The sequence below is a fragment of the Rutidosis leptorrhynchoides genome, chromosome 6 (assembly GCF_046630445.1).
Source record: "Rutidosis leptorrhynchoides isolate AG116_Rl617_1_P2 chromosome 6, CSIRO_AGI_Rlap_v1, whole genome shotgun sequence".
NCBI classification, from domain to species: Eukaryota; Viridiplantae; Streptophyta; class Magnoliopsida; order Asterales; family Asteraceae; genus Rutidosis; species Rutidosis leptorrhynchoides.
Window position 1 is genome coordinate 395,224,282 of NC_092338.1, and position 21,609 is coordinate 395,245,890.

General features: G+C 33.1%; 1 non-coding gene across 1 annotated transcript; it reads left to right on the top strand.

Moving 5' to 3' along the window:
• Positions 1-529: 529 nt before the first annotated feature.
• Positions 530-636, top strand: LOC139856577 (small nucleolar RNA R71). Its single transcript, XR_011762049.1, has one exon. It is a non-coding gene; the product is annotated as a small nucleolar RNA R71 (small nucleolar RNA).
• Positions 637-21,609: the final 20,973 nt, after the last annotated feature.

A 21,609-nucleotide genomic window follows, 5' to 3' on the forward strand; every position in this document is an offset into this window, starting at 1 on the left:
ATTTTGAGTTGGTTGGTTATTCGAACCTTGTTGGTTGTACGAGTTATTGTTGGGTCCATTTGGATTGTAAAGAATGTTTTAATTTCGATTAAAGTTTGGCCTTGGCAGTTGATAATTATTTTGATAATTATTTCCCGGCCTTTGGTTCATGTAGGAAACATTCTCACGTTGTTCCATCATTTGCTCGATGTGACACTCTTTCGTTAAGTGTGGTCTACCGCATTGCTCACAACTGGTTCGTATTGAGTGAATATCTTTAGTCATCTTTTCCATTCGACTCTCGAAAGCATCTATTTTTGCGGAAACGGAATCAAAGTCATGGCTAGAATCGACTCTAGCCACTTTTAATGAACGAAAGATATCTTTTTTTTGATGCCACTCATGCGAGTGGGATGCTGTGTTATCAATGATTTTGTGAGCTTCGGTTGTGGTTTTCTTCATAATGGAACCACCAGCTGCTGTGTCGATTTCTTTTCGTGTAGCAATGTTGAAACCTTGGTAGAATATTTGTACTATTTGATAAGTGTCTAAACCGTGCTGAGGACATCCTCTCAACAACTTTTCGAATCTTGTCCACGCCTCATATAATGTTTCATTTAGCTTTTGTGTGAACGTAACAATTTCTCTTTGAAGTCTCACGGCTTTAGATGCCAGAAAGAATCTTTTAAGAAAATTTTCAACTAAGACATCCCATGTGTCAATCGCTCCTTCGGGTAACGATTCTAACCAATCTTTGGCTTCTCCCTTTAAAGTCCAGGGAAACAACATGAGATAGATATGTTCATCCTCAACTTCTCTGATTTTGAATAGAGTACATATCCTATTAAAGGTTCAAAGATGTTCGTTTGGATCTTCTTTTGGCGTACCACTATATAGGCATTGATTAGTTACCATGTGTAGGATTTGTACCTTGATTTCATAATCTGACGCATTAACATCTGGCTTAATAATGGCGTGACCTTGGCCCGTGCGTGTTGCTCTCATTCGGTCTTCCATACATAGAGGTTCCGTTACTTCCATAATTGAATTTGTTGAATACGAATCACTAGAGGATTCTGATTTAACGGTTTGTGGTTCAGGAGGAATGATTAGTGGTTCAGGATCTTGGAATTGTCCTTGAATATCCTCCGGGTTCTCAATTGTGAAGTCAGGTTCAAAAAATGGATTATCGGAAATTTGAATTGGAGTAATTGTTCGACTAGATGATAATTCTAAAGAAAAATCAACGGCGATAATATTGGCTAGATGTCTTGATCGAGTTACAGGTGGTGAACGTATGAAAGGTGGTGAACGTTTTACTCGGTGCATTCACTGAATATCCTATTAGTTATAAAAATAAAAAAATTATATAAGTTATCAAATTAATAGACTTTTCTGATTTTGCCCACGTTTCGAATAGCCAATAGATGCAGCAGGTAGCCAGGACCCTTTAAATCGGAAGCCCACAACTCGCCACTAACAAATCCAACTATTACTACGAACCAGAAAATTTTGGATGTCTATCAATTTAACCGCTTAAAATAATTTTTCGTCTAAATTTTGAAGATAAAATAAAGAAATTTATATGTCCTAAAAACTAGAGCGTAGAAATGAGAAAGAAGAAGAATGCATCGAAAAACGTCAAAAAATAAAAAGATCGAAAAATAATAATAAGAAAGTAAAGCGTCAAAACTTAAAAGTCTAAAAACTAAATATTAAAAGTTGCGTCTAAAGGAATTAAAGCTTAAAAGGAATTCTATATCCAAAACGGCAATAACTTAATAGGCACTAAAATCTATTAAATATTAAAGCGATAACCAACGTCGTAAAATTCTAAAGCACCTAAATCTTAATCTAAAGAAAAAGCACTTAAGGGATTTTACGGCAAATCCTAAGAATCTAGAAATATAAATTAACTACGGCAAAAACTAACCTTTAAACTAATTACGAACGAAAAATATACAAATTACGAATAAACGATAAAAATATAAAATTTATAAAAAGAAAAAAAATGATAAAATTACTTATTTTTATAAAAAAATTATTTTTATATAATTATTTTATAAAATTACTAATTTATAAATTATTAAAACTAATTAAAACTTAAAATTAATTAAAACTAAACTTAAACTAATTATATTAAAATAAAACCCTAATCTTAAATAATTAATAATAATTATAATAATTAATTCGTAACCCTAATCGTACTGTACGAGGTATGTAGCGTGTCAGAACCCCTCATGCGAACGCATGATTTCTATGAACTGCAGCCATGCGATCGCATGGTGTGCAGGTTCAGTTTAGTGCAGGTTCAAAAAAATGCAGATTCAACGTTTTTTTTTTAAATCTTTACAATAATAATGATAATAATAATACTTAATACAATAATGATAATAATGTTTATGATTTCATTAATAATAATGATATTAATAATAATAATAATAATAATAATAATAATAATAATAATAATAATCATACTTATAACAATAATAATAATGATAACAGTTTTTAATAAAAATGAAAAGTTTAATAATAATAATAATAATAAAAATTATAATTTTTGATAACAATACTTAACATAACCGTAATCTTAATCATAATAATTAAAGATATCAATAATAATACAATAATAATAATGTTAATACTAATGATATTAATAATTTTTGTAATATTTACAATAGTAATAGTAATAATGATATTAGTAGTTTTTAAATAAAATGAAAGGTTTAATAATAATGATAATGAAAATAATAATTTTTGATAATAATAATAATAATCATGATATAAATAATAATAATAATTAATGATAATACTAATAGTTATAATGATAATACTAATAAGTATAATAATAACACTAGTAATACTAATAATACTAGTAATAATTGTAATAACAATAACTATAATAACATTAGTAATAATAATAATAAAGATAATAATAATAATAATAATAATAATAATAATAATAATAATAATAATAATAATAATAATAATAATAATAATAATAATAATAATAATAATAATATAGAAATGGGAAAACTACCTTAAAAAGCTTTTTCTAAAAAAATTGCCCAAGACGGGACTCGAACCCGCGACCTCTCGCTACCACGCTAACACCCTTAACCATTGAGTTGTTGCTTACTTTTCTAATTTATATTAGAGTTTAATTATATTTATATTATTTCTGTTTTCCACTTCTTCTTCTTCTTCTTCTAAAACTGGATCGAACAAACAACCCTTTAATAACCATAACAGAATTTAAATAGCTGTGATAATGAAACGATATTGATCAAATGGAATTGATGGGATTAATCGAATCAAAAAAGAGAAAAAAAAAAGAAGCAGCAGTCGCTGTATTAGAGAAAAAATATATGAACTTAAAACTTGATTTTGAAATCTAGACTCTTTTGGATTTCGATTAAAACATGTAATAAATTGCAAATGATTATTAGAAACTGATTAAATATCGTGAGAGAGAGATTGAAAAAGGAGTGAATAAAATCGATCAGAATGCGCGACCTTTTATAGGCCCACGTTTCACTGTAGAGCTCCGCGAGTGCTGAGCTTTTATGCTTTACAACTCCGCGAGTGCGGAGGTCTGGAATCCAGCTTACCAAATGAATTTAACGTGGGCTGCTTTGAATAAAATAATATATAATATATATATATAATTAATTATATATAATATTATATTCTTGTGCATAGTTGACTTGTAATTTTTGGTCCATTGCGTCGCGCGCTGAAAGTTGGTTCATGTCTCGGTTCCGGATTTTTGAATGCCTTTTCGTACAATTTAATATCTTGTACTTTATGTTTCATGGCTTGTAATCTTGTAATTTTTAGACGTTTCTCATCAATAATTTGAACCACTTGGATTGTACTTTGTACTTTTTAACTGTTTGCTCATTTGCGTCTTCAATTCGTCGAATCTGTCTTTTGTCTTCACCTTTTATTATTTAAATGAATATCACTTGTAAATAGAACAATTGCAACTAAAAGCTTGTCTTTCTTGAGGGATAATGCTATAAAATATATGTTCATTTTTAGCATTATCAAATATTCCCACACTTGAGCGTTGCTTGTCCTCAAGCAATATAGAACTTGAATATATCTTTACTAGAATCACTTCATTATTCTTCACACTTTGTACATCAGTGATTTTAATATGGCGGTATGAACAATGGTAGTAACGTTGTGGTTTACAGTCTCACATGCCTATAAAAATTTTGATCCTTTAAGGAAATTTGATCTTTATGAAAACATTTGATCTTTTGAAAATTCAATCTAGCTTTTACCCTAGATAAGTTTTCCGGAATAACCCTTCACCGGTGTTTGCAAATTGTTTTTGTGGGTTTTGTGGATTTCAGATTTTGAAAATTTTAGCTCAAAACTTATGGTTTTGTGTCACCCACTTGCTAACCTTGTATTGGGAAAGCAACACGTCCAGTATACTTGCTCCGTATATTACCTTTCGGTAAACTACCGTCCGGTTGTAAAGGAAAGCGTTGAACAAGCAACTGTTAAGGCAATGTCCCGTGACATGCTTTTGATTATGGTCTATATCGTGTCGGATGCAATTACTATCCTTGGTAGGAGCAATAGTAAAGATCACCCTATAGTTTTTCGGTCTGGCACAAGGTCCTGTCTTTGACCATGCTATGCAACCACCGTTCTTACGGTTGACACCCGATTTGGTTCAGGTGACCTAATGAATTCTGGTGAATTCTTAGGATTTTACGTTCATTGGTAATGAAAGCATTAAAAATGGGTTTTCAGAAAACAAATCTGTTTGTAATTTTGATCAAAATATTTTCTCGTTCAAGCTCGAGTGTAGATATCATTGAATTCCATGAGTTTGTAATTCTCAATCTTTAAGGTCAATCTCAAGGATTGAGTAATATCAGTCTTAAAAGCTGATTTTTGATCTTTAAGGAGATTATCCTTTCTGGGGATCTGATTCATTAGTCTTATAAGCTAATTTGCACGGTGCCCCCCATTGTACGAGATAGATCCTCTCATGGTTAGGATAAGTCTGACCACTTGGCGACCCTGTTTGATGCTGAGGTCCGTGGATTTCCAGCTGATTTTTGAGAAAACGTTTCAAGGTTTTTCGTAGACTCTACAACTGGTCTGGACGACAACTTCCTGACCTAAATCAAGAAGCGTGTGTCTTTTTTTTTCTCGGAAGACTTTACTTCCTTTTAAATCAAGTGGCACATTTCTTTCAAATATATTATAAGAAATCGGGTAAAACTGATAAAATTGTCCAAAACAAAAGTATCTTCAATTATTTGTACAAAAATATGTGATATATGTTCTAAATAACTTGGTTAATTTTCCCACACTTGGCTTTTATTTTCCTTTCTTAGCCTTATTATTTTCCTCTATTCTATTTTAAATGAATTCAAGCGTTTTGAGTTGTTTCTCAATTTATGTCCTTTCCGAGGTAACAATAATTTCGGTGTTAACACCTAGTTTTATCGTTCATAAATATGTATGAACATGATTTTGAGTTCATTTAGTTGAAAATTTTGAAAAATTTTACTAGAATTGGGTAGTCAGTATATAAGACTAGGGCTGTTCTTTATTATCAGAGAGCACTAGATTCTAATACAACTACTGCGTTACTAGTATTTTTAATGGTAACCAAGTGTATAAGTCAAAGATTTTAAAAATCCGAAAGAATTTAACCCCTTCCCACACTTAAGATCTTGCAATGCCCTCATTTGCAAGAAATTAGTACAATTTAAATTATTTAGGGTGATTAGTGTAGAAAAATGATTAAATTTTACCAAAGTTTCCAAACATATTGTTGTTTATGTTAAATGATAAATGGTGCACATCATTTGTTCATTCCTGCAGTTGTTATTTCACATATATTTTGCATCTTGTCGTCAAAATTAGTTGCTTTTGCTGAACTTAATGCCAGTCTTTGAAAATGCGTTGTTTTACCCTGTTTTGCACATGAGATAAACTACAAACATATATATACATATTTTTGAAGTTGGGTATATTATCCCACATTCAAAAATTATTAAAAATCTAATAACAAAAGTTAGAAAATTATAAAAACTATTATAGTATCAAAAGAAATATTAAAAGTATAAAATTACAAGTCACCAAATAAATAAAAATAGGCATAAAAGAAAATTAGGGTTGATGAGGATGGTGCCAGTAGGGATCCCATTCATAGCCGTATGTGCTGTAGAATGCTTGAGTTGGGTCATATGTAGGGTACAGTGGTCGGGTCTGTATAGTCCAGGGAGGAAATACGGGCATTGGAGTAGGAATGTAGTTTGTATTTATGTGTGCACAATGGCTTATGATTTGGTTTTGATGATACTGCCAATCTTGAAATGCTCGTGGTCTAGCCATTTCATACTCATGTTGAGCCATAAAAAGTTGCATTTCTGTCATCTGATTCCCCCCTCCCGCATTACCTTGCTGCTGATCTCTTTCGACCTGTGGATGATGGCCGTCATATGGTGCTGCAGCGTTATGTCATTTCTTTAAAACCTTAGCACCATGATATACTTTCAAACCAATTGTATCACGGGGATCTGGTGATGCAATTATTAATCCCCCCTTATTTCTATCGACACCGAGATACTCAGCAATTAAAATAACAAAGATACCACCTCCTATTATACCATTATGCCGTATACTCCTAACCATAGCCGATAAATAATAACCCATACAATAAGGTATACTCACAGCGCTCTGTGGGTCTCGAATACACATGAGATAAAATAAATCATTCTCATTTACTTTCTCTTTGTTCTTACCTCGCTGTGTAATTTAGTTTGCTAAGAACCTATGGATTACTCTTAGCTCAGCTCTATCAATATCAGTATAAGAGTTATTCCCCCCACGAAATCGGTTATGCCTAGTCATTCTACTCCATATTCCATTCATATCAAAATTTTCATCAACCCTCCTACCATTAACTATCAACCTTTGACAATCAGTAGATGCTAGTTCCTCAGGCGTATATATACACAAAGCCTGAGCCATGTCTAGTAGAGACATATGGCGCATCACACCTTGTAACGACCCGGCTTTTGCGATTTGCTTTTGTGCTTTGTGCTTTCACGAAACTGCGTATTTGTGCGTACTGAGCTAGCTTTTGCTCTGGGATCTTTAATCATGATTAATTACTCTCGTTAATATCTTACAATGTGCTATTAAGCGTGTAATCACTTAACTTGTCCCCCGAATACTTTTACGACCATTAGTGTCACTTATCGTTTTAAATGAGATACGTACTTGGTACACGTTAAACTTTTGTCGTACTTGGAATATTATGACTGCGTAAACTTGATTGTTATTTATTATAACAATTACTTGGCTTAAGGGCTTATTTATTTAAGCTTGGTGTTTACTAATGCTTACTAGTTACCTTAATGGACTTAACACCGTGATTGACTTTTCGTTGTCCCGACTTGTCTTTGTGACACACACTTTTCACGAATAATATTTTCGAATATTATTTGCATTCATGATTAATTATTATTAATCATTTTTAATTAACTAAGGTTACTAGTTAATTACTTGAGCTTTATTTGATTAATTGTTATATACTTGGACTTGGGCCTTTTATTAATGAACATGGACTTGGAAGCCCACCCTACTTTCTTAATGGACTAATTAGCCCATTATTATGTAAGTATTTCATTAAGACAAAATTAGATTAATTAAGATTTAGTTGGAGACTTGTTACAAGTATACTTACACCACTTTCCCATACCATTTAACTTTAATACCATTTTGAGCTCCCACCATTCCACCATGCTTGAAAGTTACTTTTGACCCTTTCCTCTTTGATGCCAAAACCATCCACCATAGAAGCTACAAGGGAGTTCTTTTTTTTTCAATTTTTGATACTTATATGCTAGCTTGTAACTTCTTTTTTACACACACATAATACTTACAACTCTTTTTCTCTATTTTTTTCTCTCAAAACTTTGTAAGTAATAAACTTATTTTCTTTCTTTTCTTTCTTTTAAATTCAAGTTCCATCATCATCATTTACTAGTTACTTGTTGTTGTTGTTGATTAAAGATCAAATTTGTTAGTTTGTATCTTCATAAATCTTGTTTTCTTCCATCCTTTATTTGATGAAGAACCAAGAACAAGAACCTAAACTTGTTAGTTTATGGTTCTACAAATAAGATGTTTTCAAGATTTAAAGTTTATAAGTTTCATAATCATACTTGTGTTCATGTTTGTAGACTTAAATCCTAAGATCCAAACTTTGATTTGAATCTTCCTAAGTATAAAACAACATGAACATAATACTTGTAACTTTAGTTTAATTCTTTCTTTTATAAGTACTTTAAAGTTGTGATGTTGTTAATTTGGTCAAGTATTACTAGTTAATCTTGATATCATATTTCTTGAAACCAAAGTTAACTTTGTAAGTTCAAGAACATGGAAGTATAATTTTCTAGTTATAACTTCACATACTTATGATAGATCTAAGGTTCTATAGCTTATGGTCTTCTAATTTTATTTTAAACAAGAGCTTATAAGCTTACATACACATTACAAGATTAAAGCCAAAGTTTCATGACTTATGGTTTCATTAAAGTTAAGATCCAAGTTATATAACTTAGGGTTTAACTTAAGAACTTTAGATCTAGACTTTTGGGCCTAGGATCTTCAAGATCTAACTAAGAACTATGTTCTACAACTTAAGATCTTGTTTATTTAGTTTTAGGGGTGGTCAGTATTTGGTTTGAAACCGTAGAACCCGAAAACCAAACCGAAACCAAACCGGAAAAAAAAACCAAACCGAATTTGATAAACGGTTTTCGGATCGCGTCAAACCGAAATCGAATTTGAATTTGGTTTTTGGTTCAGTTTTCGGTTTTGAAAATTCTGAATTCGGTTTAACCGAAAACCGATTTCAAAACTGAATTCAAAATTTTAATATATTTAATTTGTATATTTATGTTTTAGTGTCATTATAATTTTGGATTCAATCAATAAAATATATTCTCACCCATATGAAGATTTGGTAGCTCACATTATAATTATGTTACTTAAATTGTTATGTTCTTCTTCTTAATAACAGAAGCAGTAAACATCATAATTAAGCTATAAATATTAATAAATCATCGAATTCTTGATAATTTAATAATACGTCATTGTTTTAGGATATAAATAACTAAGACATCAGTAACGCCATAATTAAACTACCAATGTTCTCAGTTTTTTCATAATATTCGGTTTTAACCGAAAACCGAACCGAATCCGAATTTGAATTCGGTTTTCGGTTTGGTTCGGTTTTAATTTTGAATTCGGTTTTAGGTTCGGTTTTCGGTTTTGCCTAAAAAAATTTCAAAACCGAATACACCGAACCGAATAAACTGAACAAACTGAAAACTGAACCGATGAACACCCCTATTTAGTTTACTTTCAAGTTTATAGCTTAATATTACTTTTATAACTCATGTATGTGTCGGATCTAAGATCTTGATGTAACTTTGGTTCATCAAACTACTTGCAACACTTAAATGAGTTGTGCTACTTATCTTAGACTTTCACTAGTGTTATGATGGACAAAACTTGGTAAAGATAATGTAAACATATCAACGAGTTGTACACTTGAAGCTATATGCATCAAGGATGAGAACCGTGATGAACATCAAGCACCAAGGACCCACTGAAGCACTTTGTTTACTGTTTTTGGAGGTCTTATCAGTAACTTGGGCTACTGTAAAGTTGATTTTCAGTTAGTTCGGTTCGAGTAGATGATTTCCCGTTTAGGCCTCTTCTTAATCCGAGTTGCGGTTTAGGATTTATGGCTCTCCGAAAGTCACTACACCCTATTAACGTTGTGCTGAAATTTTTAACCTACTCGCACTTAAACCATCACCACAGTCAAACAAAGACGAGTTTGGTTCTGGAAATTGATCAGTCTCTAGGGGACTCATATACGGAGCCATGGCCACTGGCCTCACCTTATTTCAGTTTGTATATAGGTCGTAGCGGCTGAACGAAGTCAGTCTTTGTTTTAAACTCTTTTCATGAACGAAACTTACTTTACACTTTTGTTTAATGATGAATGATGATGATACTTAAGACCTAATTTACATACATTTAAACCTTTGGGAACAAATTACTAACTTAGTAACTTTTGACTTAGGTTGAGGACCTTTCGGACCAACTACTTGCTTACCATTCCCGCATATCGACTTTTACTACTTTTCACTGTGAGTTATAGCATCCCTTTTTACTTTAACTATTTTGGGAACTGAGAATACATGCGCATTTTACGTTTTACATACTAGGCACGAGTACTTAAACTTTATATATGTGTGGGTTATAAAATGGCATAAACTTTCCCCTTAGCTCGGTAACGTTTAGTCATTGGTCTTTGAACCGGTGAACGCGAATCTTAGATATGGATCCATAGGGTTTGACATCCCCACTCGGGCTAGTAGCGCTAGCATTTAACGGGTGTTTAATACTTCGTGAACATACGCACTCACCAAGTGCACTTTTAGGAGGTATTATTACGTTAAGTTAGTTACCGGGTGTCCACGGTTGAACATATACTTTATCATACTAATTTGGATTACTGTTTTGAAACGCTGTTTGAAGCACTGAAATATCGTGGCCTACCTTACATTACTGTTATACTTAAACTATAGCTCACCAACATTCGTGTTGACCTTTTTAAGCATGTTTTTCTCAGGTGCTTAAGGTTTGCTTGCTTCCGCTATAGTTTTCATGCTTTGTAGACTCCCGCTGCGCTTATTAGAGATGTCACCGCATGAAACATTTAATTTGCATTCAAACTATGTTATTTTTTAAACAATGGATTCGTAACGACCTACGGGTCACGTACTATTATTGCTTGCTATTCGTAGAAGCATACTTTTGGTTGTTAAACATTTGACGTTGGTTAAAACGTCACCTTTTATCATGAATGCAAACTTATTTTGAAACAACATATAGTGTTTGACCTTGTAATGATCCTGTTGTTGATGATCCATACATGATGATTTTGTACGGGGCGTCACATTTGGTATCAGAGCATTGGTTGTAGGGAATTTGGTTGCATTAGTGAGTCTAGACCGGACCGAGTAGGATTCACTAATAGGACTAATCTACAACTTGCTAGTTTACTTGTTTCTGCGGAACCTGCTGCATGCTACTGTGTTATATTACTGCATGTTACTACTTACTACTACCGCATGCCACTGCTTACTTCTACTGCTGTACGAACTTGCTGCATGCTACCGTTTCCTTTTACTACTATGTAAACTCGCTGCATGTTATTGCTTATTCTGGCTACTGCATGCTACTACCTGCATTTTGTACGATACTTCTGTTGGTACTGTTATTACTGCCTTGCTATATGTTGCTGTGGACAATCTAGGCTGTTGTAGTTACTATGCCTGATTACGTGCTTGCTACTCGTCTGCTTTTCGATGTACTGACTTGGAAAAACTTATCCTTCCTAGTTCAGATGTTTTTCTGAACCCTTTCCCCACACATCTAGACCAAAGGATTTGTATTGTAATCCTCCTGTTACTGTCGTTCCACCGTTCTGGAGATCGAAACATTACTTCACGCAATCTAGGAGGAGTACCCCTCGGACTACACGCCCACTAAAGTCGATCCTCGGAGAGGAGATATGTGAGGACTTGTCGGAGTAACTACACCCCGAGCTCACCCTAATTAGCCACGTACGACGTATGAACATTAGAAGGTTGTTTAGTTTCCGCAAGCTGACTCGTATCCCGTACGCTTTCATGACCGTCACGTATCACTTTCATTCTTCACCACTATTCGACGATCTAATGGCACTTCTGGACTTACGTCCCTAACACTCATAGGCATTAGAGAAGTCAGGAAGGCATCTCCTTTCACAAGGTCATAGTATTTTCCACTGATGCTCAACCATACCCAAAGACTTGGGAGTCACCTCAAGACATACCGTATTACTACTTGTTACACGTACAACTCGACATGAGACCCAGATTGAATTTCTAGAAAGGAACCTAACGACATTACCTGAACCCGAACATTTTGAAGAAATTTCGGGACATTTAGGCATTGATGTATGACCTACGGAACCAACGCAACCACACCAAGAAATCGTGAGATTAATTATGTAGATTCTGTTTTGAGATAGGATAAATAAAGCACCGTTAGATGGAATTGAGTAGAACTGGAAGTGATCACGTTACATTGACCATATGGAATGATATTGGAATGAATGTACGATTTAGTACAATATAATGACGCCAGGCCAGCGTGATTATATTGAGGTAAATCATGCAGAAGTTCCAATGTTACTACATGAGGAATATGAGGTGATCCAGGGAAAATTTTGGCAGGGATCACTTGAGCATACGCATTATAGCCTGTTAAAGGTAGGAAAAGAATAACCACGTAGCCTAGATACTGTACAAGAAGGGCCTTGATTGCAGAATTGATAACCCAAAGATTTGTTATAGATATACACACCCTGGACACTTAAGGAAAAAGTTCTCAAATAGGAAAAACTTTGGACTTACTTGCAGTAGAGCAATCGTTACCTCAGTTATGGAAACTCGCATGGATCCTGATTTTAGTTAGGATACATTTCGAAGTTGTTTAATACTAGAGCGATAGAAACCTTATATCTGAGAACCTTAATGTTATGACTAATGAGCCATTAACAACTATGAGGGTTAAATATTCTATAGGACAAGCTAATGCTAAGCTGAGTGAGATAAGAGGAATAATTTGAGGTAGTACCTTAAAATTAACAGGTGGGTCGTTTGGAGATGACCCCATGTCAACAAAACTTGGAAGTTTTAAAGTAGTAGTTGGAAAGGATTAGTTACCTACGCACAAGCAGATGTTATTTGAAAAGATTGATAAAATTTTCACGGTAGTATAATAAGATTCGGTTGGAATGGACTTAAGGATTAACCTAATACTCATCGAGTTAGGAAGCTTTGATGTAATAGTTTGGATGGACTGGCTTTCAAGGATGGAAGCGAAAGTTATTTATAGAGAGAAAAAAAATTTTATATACCTCGCTAGAATGGTGAGCCATTAATAGTTTACGGGGAGAGAAGTAGCTCGAAGCTGAACCTTATTAGTTGCAGGACAACAATCCGAAGTCCCACAATGGAAATGGGAAGGAACAACAATGGATTTCATCACGAAGCTACCGAAAACAGTAGGCGGTTAGAACATTATCTGGGTTATTATGGACCATCTCACCAAATCTGCTCACTTTCTAGTCATGAGAGAAACCGATACAAGGGACAAACTTGCACAACGATACATAAAGGAAAATGTATCCGTCACTTCAGCGATTCAGATTCTATATTAAAGACTACCCAAGAATCTTATTGATACTCATTCTTACGCAACCCTAAATCCTAACTTATTCCGAGAGATTTCTTATATGATGATAATCACACCGTCATCCTTCCTACTTCGATATTAGTCATACCGGTTCGAAATTTCCAAAATCAATGGGTAGTTAATTCCCATCCTCACACTCTCCCATTCGAATCCCACTTATAAGCAACAGCTTCACACTTAAGCATATTTGGTCAAAGGACTTATGCCCTACTAATAGTCATCAACCGCATTTAAATTCAATAGTTTTCATTACCTCGCGGCATTGTTGCTCAAATATCACCCGAAATTTTCAAAAATCTTTTACTCAATCCTCATCAATCTTTTTCCAACTTGTAACCTTTGAAATATGAAAAATTTTGTTTGCCAAAATTTACACACACTATTTTACCGTGCAATCCTCTCAAAGTTTTATAAACATAAATTTATTTTATTGCCATTCGTACAAATTTTAGAAGCCGTATATGTTATATATAATAAAGTGAATGATTACCTACTTCTGACTAGTACATGTGAAATTTTACTTTCACTTTTACAAATCAATTCTTCCAATCAAAAGAAATTTTACTTGGAGTAGCCTATATTGACTAAGAACTTCATTTCTTTTCTTACATTGTCACCTTAAACGATTCCTATAAAAATTTTCGTTGCTTATCCGAATCCAAGTCATCATGAAGACTTTATAACCGTCGAAATCGAGAGATTCATGTGTATGTGATAAAGGCACTTACTATTACGTCATGCAAGGCCTTCGGACATCTACTAACACTTACATCATTCAAAATTTTTGCGTTACCCCATGGATCTATTTCACCACACCTGTTGGAACAATGCTCTTTCTTACATAACTCTAAGTCGTGACTCATTCCAAGAAACTCTCATTTAGTGATATTAACTCCATCAGTATTCCGACCTTATTATTAGTCATGACTTGTTTGGCATTTTGCAAAGTCAAGAAGCGATTAACTTCTCGTCCTCATGCTCTATCCTTCATACCTCACCTTTTAGCAACGGCTTCGCACATGAACATTTTTGGCCCAAAGACTTATGTCCTGATAATTATCAAAACTACATTTATGTCATTAGTTTTCATTACCTAGTAACTGGTCACCCGATGATTCAAAGATTTTCCACTCAATCTTTTTCAAATCACAACCTCTGAAATACGAAAAGCTATGTTTATCAAAAATTTTACACGTTGATTATTCGTGTGGCCCTCATGAGATTTATGGACAAATGAATGTAATAAAAATTCTTCTGTCACTTATGCGATTTATAAAATCATATATGTATGCATATAATTAAGTCAATAAATTTACCTTTACTTATTTTGGTTAGTACATACTAAGTTATATCTTCAAATTATTTAAAAATCACTCCTTTATCGAGTTATTTAACTTAAGTCAAATAGTTTTGTGCAAGATGGTACACGTTGTACCTATTTCTATATTTACTAGGAACTTCATTCCGTTCATGTTGTCGCATCAAACGTTTAAAAGTTTTTCAAAACTTCCTTGGTTGATTTTATTAAAGGTTTTCGTACTAGACTACACCAGGTATGGATTACATTTCTTCTCACCCTCCGTTAGAGATAAAGCTTACTATTAAGATCTTTATCAAAAACTCTTGAGCCACTTTGAATGGCAGTTTTATAAAATTTGTTAGAAAATCCTTGCACCCATAAAATGTTCCTTTTAAGGTTGAACATGACAAAAATGCGGGCCAATAAATCAGTATCTGAGGTACACTCAATTGTCACCCCATTGTAGGAAAGGCACTAGGTAGGTTTCTGTTCTCAATACTTCACGGCAAATGGCAACACCCTCGTAAACCTCATCTCCATGAATCTTGTTATCCCTTTTGGGAAGGGACTGCTTAAAACATTTACGACACTGATGTGGATACTCTATATATTTCTTCTTTCGTTGGTTGCAACTATCTGTTGTCCTAGTTAATGTTAACCCTAACTTCAACATGTAACTGAAAGGATAAAGTTACATTATGGAACCGTGTTTTCATTCCATTCAAGGATAAATTCACACGCTGTATGTTAAACTGGGTGATATCTTTCATTGTTCGTTCAGACCATTCTAAAGGCACTATAAGTAATTATGGATTGCACACATTCTTAAGAATCGGGTTCTTTATGCCTATGGCCTCTCTCCGAAATCAAGGGGTTAGTAAAATCTGTGGCTAACACTATCCAGACATCAAATCGCATGGTTGTGATCACCATGTTTTCCATTCTACCTGTCAGCTTTGTATCGCAACATAATCGCTCAATGATTTAGATGAGTTTAGAAACATTCATGATGCATTTCACGCATTCAGCTTACTGAAGATGCCTGTAAGGCTAACAACGCCATCTTTCCTTTTGCAGATACATATTCAGATGACATACTCATGTTAATCAGAAACGAAATCAATATGTTGATCTCTTAAGACAAGAGACTTAATTAATGGCATATACCTATTCTTACTTTCATACGCCGAAGTACCTTTCAAGGTAAATAACTCACTTCTGAGCCCACGAGTCTCACGGAACTTTGATACGCTCCTTCTTATTCATAAACGGTACCATTGTTGTTCACTCCTCAAAATTTCGGGACGAAATTTTCTTTAACAGGTGGGTAATGTAACGACCCAGCTTTTGCGACTTGCTTTTGTGCTTTGTGCTTTCACGAAACTGCGTATTTGTGCGTACTGAGCTATCTTATGCTCTGGGATCTTTAATCATGATTAATTACTCTCGTTAATATCTTACAATGTGCTATTAAGCGTGTAATCACTTAACTTGACCCCGGAATACTTTTACGACCATTAGTGTCACTTATCGTTTTAAACGAGATACGTACTTGGTACACGTTAAACTTTTGTCGTACTTGGAATATTATGACTGGGTAAACTTGATTGTTATTTATTATAACAATTACTTGGCTTAAGGGCTTATTTATTTAAGCTTGGTGTTTACTAATGCTTACTAGTTACCTTAATGGACTTAACACCGTAATTGACTTTTCATTGTCCCGACTTGTCTTTGTGACACCCGCTTTTCACGAATAATATTTTCGAATATTATTTGCATTCATGATTAATTATTATTAATCATTTTTAATTAACTAAGGTTACTAGTTAATTACTTGGGCTTTATTTGATTAATTGTTACATACTTGGACTTGGGCCTTTTATTAATGAACATGGACTTGGAAGCCCACCCTACTTTCTTAATGGACTAATTAGCCCATTATTATGTAAGTATTTCGTTCAGACAAAATTAGATTAATTAAGATTTAGTTGGAGACTTGTTACAAGTATACTTACACCACTTTTCCATACCATTTAACTTTAATACCATTTTGAGCTCACACCATTCCCCCATGCTTGAAAGTTGCTTTTGACCCTTTCCTCTTTGATGCCAAAACCGTCCACCATAGGAGCTACAAGGGAGTTCTTTTTTTTCAATTTTTGATACTTATATGCTAGCTTGTAACTTCATTTTTACACACACATAATACTTACAACTCTTTTTCTCTCTTTTATCTCTCAAAACTTTGTAAGTAATAAACTTATTTTATTTCTTTTCTTTCTTTTAAATTCAAGTTCCATCATCATCATTTACTAGTTACTTGTTGTTGTTGTTGATTAAAGATCAAACTTGTTAGTTTGTATCTTCATAAATCTTGTTTTCTTCCATCCTTTATTTGATGAAGAACCAAGAACAAGAACCTAAACTTGTTAGTTTATGGTTCTACAAATAAGATGTTTTCAAGATTTAAAGTTCATAAGTTTCATAAACATACTTGTGTTCATGTTTGTAGACTTAAATCCTAAGATCCAAACTTTGATATGAATCTTCCTAAGTATGAAACAGCATGAACATAATACTTGTAACTTTATTTTAATTCTTTCTTTTGTAAGTACTTTAAAGTTGTGATGTTGTTAATTTGGTCAAGTATTACTAGTTAATCTTGATCTCATATTTCTTAAAACCAAAGTTAACTTTGTAAGTTCAAGAACATGGAAGTATAATTTTCTAGTTATAACTTCACATACTTATGATAGATCTAAGTTTCTATAGCTTATGGTCTTCTAATTTTGTTGTAAACAAGAGCTTATAAGCTTACATACACATTACAAGATTAAAGCCAAAGTTTCATGACTTATGGTTTCATTAAAGTTAAGATCCAAGTTATATAACTTAGGGTTTAACTTAAGAACTTTAGGTCTAGACTTTTGGGCCTAGGATCTTCAAGATCTAACTAAGAACTATGTTCTACAACTTAAGATCTTGTTTATTTAGTTTACTTTCAAGTTTATAGCTTAATATTACTTTTATAACTCATGTATGTGTCGGATCTAAGATCTTGATGTAACTTTGGTTCATCAAACTACTTGCAACACTTAAATAAGTTGTGCTACTTATCTTAGACTTGCACTAGTGTTATGATGGACAAAACTTGGTAAAGATGATGTAAACACATTAACGAGTTGTACACTTGAAGCTATATCCATCAAGGATGAGAACCGTGATGAACATCAAGCACCAAGGACCCACCGAAGCACTTTGTTTACTATTTTTAGAGGTCTGATCAGTAACCTGGGCTACTGGAAAGTTTATTTTCAGTTAGTTCGGTTCGAGTAGATGATTTCCCGTTTAGGCCTCGTCTTAATCCGAGTTACGGTTTAGGATTTATGGCTCTCCGAAAGTCACTACACCCTATTAACGTTGTGCTGAAATTTCTGACCTACTCGCACTTAAACCGTCACCGTGGTTAAAAGAAGACGATTTTGGTTAAGGTAGCTACCCGATCATTTATTTCAGCACTACATAATAATTCCACACACCATTCTCTATATACACGCCTACGTATATTAAACAAACATTCCCAATCATTAAAAGTAGAATTACCATACCTTTGCGTAAGTAATTCTCTGATTGGACCGGCCAATCTCACTGTTTATAATGGTTCCCAATCTATTACTCTGGGTACTTCAACAACATTAGACTGAAGGGTGTGCAAGTTCCTCTGATATTTTGGATAATCTATCCAATGTCGGTCAAACCTTAAATTAGGATGTAAATCTGCCAATTCTATATTTAAATATGAAATGAATTGATGCGGTAGATTTTGTCTATATTGGTCGTTAATCTCCTGTTCTTCTGCATTCTCAGGAGGAGCATTGTGAGCCTGATATGCGGATGAAGATTCACCCCTTTCAGTCTGCAAAACACATTAAACACAATTTTTGTGCATTCAAATACGTATTAGTGTTAGCAAAATCATAAATCAAAACAATCATAATGACATGTTTAATCCATTTTAAACTTTATATGCATTTTCACAATATTAACAATTCTACACTTTTACAAATAAACATATATGAAAATGTATACAATGTTCTTTAGCTTTTATCTCAAATAACATGTCAAAATAATCATTACTAGTAATTAAACAAGTTTCAAACGACATTCATATCAATTAAATTGAGTTCATGCATTTTTGACTCAAAAAGTCTACTTTAATACTTAAAAATCATGTTTAGGATCAAAGTTTTGATCATTTAGCAACCTAAACATATTACACTACTCAATTTAGTATAAACTAACAACAAAATTCGGCCATAACCCATTTATATCAAAAAGTCCCAATTTTGCTCAAGAATACAAACCCTAGATTACTTAAAATTTGAAGTATAAGGCTTCTAATCATGTTAGATAGCATCAATCTAGGTTATATAAGCATAATCAGTGTTGTAAAAGTTGGCCGACTTGACCGACGCGTCAGCCGATGCGTCGTTTTTTTGGGTTCTCCGTCCCATTTTTTCAGAAAGCGACTCAAAAGACGGTAAGAGCTAAAAGTTCGGTCAAAGTCTGTCAAAGACGGTCAAAAATGATCAAAGTCAGTCAAATTTTCGTCAAGATCTGATATATTTTAAAATTAGGGGTTGTTTACATTTTTTGGGCCACTCTTTTCTTTGCGTCCTTACTGATTATGTACTCGGTAACATTAATTGAGTTTGAAGTTTGATTTTTTTTAAATTCAAGTTCTTATTTAAGAAATTTATGGTACATAATCAACTACTTTATATATATATATATATATATATATATATATATATATATATATATATATATATATATATATATATATATATATATATATATATATAAGAAATTATTAATAAAGTCAAAGTTGGTCAACGACCGATGCGTCCCCGACGCGTCCCCCGACTCGACCGACGCGTCCTTTTTAGGTCTCGACCGATGCGTCCCCGACTCTCGACTTTTACAACCTTGAGCATAATACACAAACAATTTAAGCATAATTAAACTAGAAATCATCAAAATCAAATTAGGTACAAATTTATTCAAGAACACTAAAAATCCGAATTAAAGAGTGTTTAGATGTAGAAATTACCGATCTCCTTGAGAAACTTCTTGGTAGGATCCTTCTCAACATGATTTTAGCAAAAAATTTGATGTTTAACGGTGAAAAATCGCGATTTTTAGAGTGTTTTGTGTGTGTTTTTCGCAGAATTTTGTGTGTGTACTGTGTTGGGGACTGGTCTGTTCGACCAGTTCATCCTTCTGAGTTTTTCAACCTCCGCGAGTGCGGATGTGGGTCCCTGTCAAGTACCGCGAGTGCGATTTTTTTATTATAAAAATAACCTTTAACTAATAAAACATAAACTAATAAATTTTAAAAATTTGTTTCTTTTAAGAATGAGGGCGTTTCGGATCGGTGTCCTAGTCCGTCTCTCGACAAAATTTTAAAATTTGTCATTTTAAAGCGTTTGTTTTAAAAGCAAAGATTTTTTAGTTTTTTAAATGTTTTTGGCATACTTTAAATCCATAAGATTAAAAATAATGATAATAAAATTTCTCGTCCCTCCCTCGGGTAAAGCAATTTCGGTTCAACGACCTAGTCTTCAACTTACGACGAATTTTAGATATCAAATTTTTAACTTAATGAAATAAAGTAAATTTTTATTTTTAAATTCACACTAAACTTAAATTTAAAATGCATAAAATTAAAAATTCATATTAATATTATTAATATTTTTATTCATTAATTTTACAAACTTTATATTGAAAATATTAATTTTTAAAATATTTAAAAACTTAAATATATTGATTTTAAAAATTTACAATAATAATTTAATATTTATATATTAATTTTAAAAACAAGGTAAAAATTCAAAATGAAAAATCTTTTTGGTCTTTTATCCCACTTTAATCAATCAAATATTATTAAAAATATACGCCCCTCTTTTGGGTAAAGTAATTTCGGTTCCATAACCTAGTTTCACTCTTGACGAATTTCTGAAATATTTTGAATTGATTGATTAAAGATATTTATACCTTAAGAATAAACGGTAAATTTCGCAGTGATGTAATAAATTTTTGTATGATATCAATAATTTCGGTTTCGCATACCTAATTTTATTGAATATTAATTTAATACTTTATAGCGAACGATTCAGCGTTTATTATCAAAAGGTTAAAAGCAATAAATAAATAAAAAACTGTACATACTTACCTATGAGAAAGAATTCTCAGAGGCCTGCTTTAGCTGACTCATAGGAGAGTCGTTGAAATGCCCCGTCCTAATCCATCTGGACGAAGTCCATCTCGATTATAAACGATTCACAATAGTTGGTTACATCGCGAGGTACTTGACCTCTAAATGATACATTTTACAAACATTGCATTCGTTTTAAAAGACAAACTTTCATTTCATTGAAAGTTGACGACATGCATACCATTTCATATTACATCCAACTATAATTGACTTAATAATGATCTTGATGAACTCGACGACTCGAATGCAACGTCTTTTGAAATATATCATGAATGACTCCAAGTAATATCCTTAAAATGAGCTAATGCACAGCGGAAGATTTCTTTCAAACCTGAGAATAAACATGCTTTCAAGTGTCAACCAAAAGGTTGGTGAGTTCATTAGTTTATAGTAATCACTTCATTTTCATCATTTTAATAGACCACAAGATTTTCAATATTATAAAACGTGCAGAAGTCCCATTCCAACTGAACAAAAAAAAATATCTTTCATATGAAGAACACCTGGTGAGGATTCAAAATATAATAGTAACCATCTGTACTGGTCTTTCACCCCACGGCTGAATACATGTGCCTTCAAAATATAGAACCTCTGTGCCGGTCTTTACACCCCACGGCTGAACACATGTTTATAAATTATAGGACAACCGGTGCCGAAATGTCATAAATAATAAACC